This window comes from Triticum urartu, chromosome 2, assembly GCF_003073215.2.
Source record: "Triticum urartu cultivar G1812 chromosome 2, Tu2.1, whole genome shotgun sequence".
Taxonomy (NCBI): Eukaryota; Viridiplantae; Streptophyta; class Magnoliopsida; order Poales; family Poaceae; genus Triticum; species Triticum urartu.
Genome location: NC_053023.1, coordinates 642,600,146 through 642,604,406, shown reverse-complemented (window position 1 = coordinate 642,604,406; position 4,261 = coordinate 642,600,146).

Genomic DNA, 4,261 nt, shown 5'->3' with positions numbered 1-4,261 from the left:
GAAGGTTTAAATTTTCATCATCACGCAATTCTCAGACTGTCCTGTTTGATCGTTATGATAAATCTTATACCATGGACTTAGAAGATTTTAACACTGCTTGTAAACTCCCACAGTGGGGTAATGTTAGTGAACCTCACAAATCTGAATTTAGAGATCTTGCTAGTGTCACAGTGGGGAATCTAGAGATATAACACAGGCCACCATAGGGAGCATTCATTTTCCTGCTATACATTATTTTGCTCTCTTCATAGGAAGGTGCATAAACGGTAAAGATGAAGCATGTCACATGTGTGTACCTGATCTTAGTGTTCTCAGGAGCGCTGTATTAGGAGATAGACAATATAACTTGGGGGCCATTGTTGCACGTAGGTTGCATAATAATCGTATTCATGGAGATTTCTTTGGTGGAATTTATGCAACTCGTATAGCTAACTTTCTTGAGATACCCATACGTGGAGATGATATTGAGTTGCCTCCTTATTTAGATTATGATGCTATGGTTCGTCATCAGTTTGTTGAGAGGAACGATCAGTTCCTCCAGTACCAACTAATCTTTGACAGACGACGCACCTATCACGTCGCTCTCCCTGCTCCTACTTTCTTTGACTTTTAGGCAAAGGGGAGATATGTTATAACCAGGGAGGAGGCGGCCGAGTATGAGAGGAGGACGGAGACAACTCGCCTCCAAGCCGCAGCTCATCAGGCAATTGCCGCTATATCTCAGTACGACCCCAACTACAACTTTGGATATCCGCCAGGCCAGCCGTGGCCATAGACCAACTTAGGCCAAAAGCCTAAGCTTGGGGGAGTACGTATTTCTCACCGACATTACATTTATGTTCACACACTCATGCTAGTTGTCGGAGCTCATCTTTTTCATTGTACTATCCATGCTAGTTTATTTTCCCTTTTTATGCTTTCTTCTTGTGTGTTTGATAAACCTTAGAAAACCCAAAAAAATAGTTGTAGCTTTTAGCTAGTTTACTTTTCATGTTGTAGTAGTAGTAATTAAAAAGAAAACCCCAAAAGATTTCTCGTTCTTCTTTTGATTGTTGGGAGCTTTCCCGTGTAAATAGTTTTATTTCTTTTCTTGTTCTTTGGGGTTCGAGAGGAGAAGACCATAATGAAAATGTTGAGTGGCTCTCATATGCATTATTGTTGATCTAACAAAGAGCCCATATTACCTTGTCTTCTCTCTTGAATTGAATGCTTGCAGATTCTAGCTTCGTCCAATGCACGTGCACTATTATTATTTTCGACACTATTCGGTCGTGCAAGTGAAAGGCAATAATGATGATTATAGGATGAACTTACTGAGATGAGAAAAGCAGGTATGAACTCGACCTCTCTTGTTTTTGTAAATATGATTAGTTCATCGTTCCTGATTCAACCTATTATGAATAAACATGTTTGCAATGACAATTAGAGATTATAGTTGCTTATGCCATGCTTAATTAGCTAGGAGTTTATAATGGTTTACCTTGCGTGCCAACATGCTATTAAAATGGTTGTGATGTGGTATGATAGGGTGGTATCCTCTTTTGAACGATTCGAGTGGCTTGACTTGGCGCATGCTCACACATGTAGTTGAAACAAAATCAACATAGCCTCTATGATATTTATGTTCATGGTGCATTATATCCTACTCATGCTTGCATTCGATGTTGATTAATTTTAATGCATGTTCATGACTGTTGTCGCTCTCTAGCTGGTCGTTTCCTAGTCTTTTTCTAGTCTTCACCTGTACTAAGCGGGAATACTGCTTGTGCATCCAACTCCATAAACCCCAAAGTTATTCCATATGAGTCCACCATACCTACCTATACACGGTATCTACCTGCCGTTCCAAGTAAATTTGTATGTGCCAAACTCTAAACCTTCAAATAAACATTCTGTTTTGTATGCTCGAATATCTCATGAATGAACTAGGGTTGTCTGCATCTTCCATGCTAGGCGGGTTATTCTCAAGAGGAGTGGACTCCGCTCCTCACTCACGAGAACATGGCTGATCACCGGGATGCCCAGTCCCATGCTTTATGCAAATCAAATCAAAATAACCGCAAACAAAACTCCCCCAGGATTGTTGTTAGTTGGAGGCACTCGTTGTTAAGAGCACGCCATGGATTGATGCTTGTCGGTGGAGGGGGAGTATAAACTTTACCATTCTGTTTGGGAACCGCCTATAATGTATGTAGCATGGAAGATATCAAGATCTCTCGGTTGTTATGTTGACAATGAAAGTATACCGCTCAAAATATTATTCATATCTATTTCAAAATCGAGCTCTGGCACCTCTACAAATCCCTCCTCCCCTCTACGAGGGGCCTATCTATTTACTTTTATGTTGAGTCATCATCCTCTTATTAAAAAGCACCAGTTGGAGAGCACCACTGTCATTTGCATCCATTACTGTTAGTTTACATTGAGTATGACTTGACTGGATCTCTTTTACCATGAATTACAATGTCTAGTCAGTCCTTGATCTTTAAAGGTGCTCTGCATTTATGTTTTGTGGTCTCAGAAAGGGATAGCGAGATACCATCTTGTCATATCATATCATGATTATTTTGAGAAAGTGTTGTCATCCGAGATTTGTTATTATTGCTCGCTAGCTTATTATGCCATTGATATGAGTAAACTTGAGACCTAAATGTTATTGTGAATATGGTTAGTTCATAATCTTTGCTAAAAACATGAATGCCGGCTTTACATATTTACAACAACAAGAGCAAACAGAGTTTGTAAAAGTTTTTCTTTATCACTTTTAGTTTATCAACTGAATTGCTTGAGGACAAGCAAAGGTTCAAGCTTGGGGGAGTTGATACATCTCCGTCGTATCTACTTTTCCAAACACTTTTGCCCTTGTTTGGGACTCTAACTTGCATGATTTGAATGGAACAAACCCGGACTGATGTTGTTTTCAGCAGAATTGCCATGGTGTTATTTTTGTGTAGAAAATAAAGTTCTCGGAATGACATGAAAATCAACGGAGAATTATTTTGGAATATATAAAAAATACTGGAAGAAAGATCCATGTCAGGGGGCCCACACCCTGTCCACGAGGGTGGGGGCGAGCCCTACCCCCACTACAAAAAAAGACACATCCGTGACATTTTGGGCCGAACGAATTTTTTTTCTGTCATACATATGACACTTCTATGACGATAATTGTGACAAAACCCGGTATCATCATAGATGTGGTGGGCTCCTACTTCTATGACAAAAAATCATGACAGAAAATGGGCTTTTCGTCCTGGGCGGGCCGGAGACGCAGCTGCATGACATTCTTTGGGCCGTCCATGACGGAAAAAACCGTGGTAGAAGCGAGGGCGAGGAAAATTTCGGGGAGTTCCCAGTTACGGTGGGAGGTCGGGGGCCGAGCGATGCGCGTTTCTCTCGTACACGTACGCGCGTGTGTGCGAGGCGTTGGGCTCTAACTGAACCCGAACGATTGCACTACAGGCTACGCGTTAATGAACCCGAGCGATCGATCGATGGCTGTTAACTGAACCCGATCGAGCGATTCCTTCGTTACTACTGCTAACTGAAGCCGATCGATGTTGCCTCTGGATGAACAGTGAGCGTTGCGGCGGGGGGGGGGGGGGGGGGTTGGATGGACAGTTCCCGGTGGGGGTGGATGAATAGGACCCCGATCGATCGAGCCGGTTGGGGCTGGATGAACAGGACCCTGTGGAGGGCTCGATGAACAGGACCACCCCGTGGAGGGCAGGATGAACAGTAGACGGTGGAGGGCAGGATGAACAGGAGCGCGTGGAGAGGGTTGGTTGAACAGTAGCCGGTGGAGTAGCGCGCGGTGGAGGCTGGATGAACAGGAGCCCGTGGATGAACAGTCGCAGGTGGAGGCTGGAGGAGGTCGACGGTGGATGAACAGTAGCTCGTGGAGGCTGGAGGGGGTCGACGGTGGAGATGAACAGTATCCCGTGGAGTCCTGTTTTGCGGTACGCCACACCCCTCCCGATGAACAGGACCCCCATTTCGACCGTAGCGCTCCAACACAAGTCCGTTTCGTCCGTTTTGCGGTACGCCACACCCCTCCCGATCAACAGGACCCCCATTTTGACCGTAGGAGGTCCGTTTCCTCCGTTTTGCGGTACGCCAGACCCCTCCCGATGAACATGATCCTATTTCGAACGTGGTCGGTCGAACACAAGGCCGTTTCCTCCATTTTACGGTACGCCAGGCCTCGTTTCCATCGCCTGTTCCGTCCAAGCCCTCCCGATGAACACGACCACACATTCCG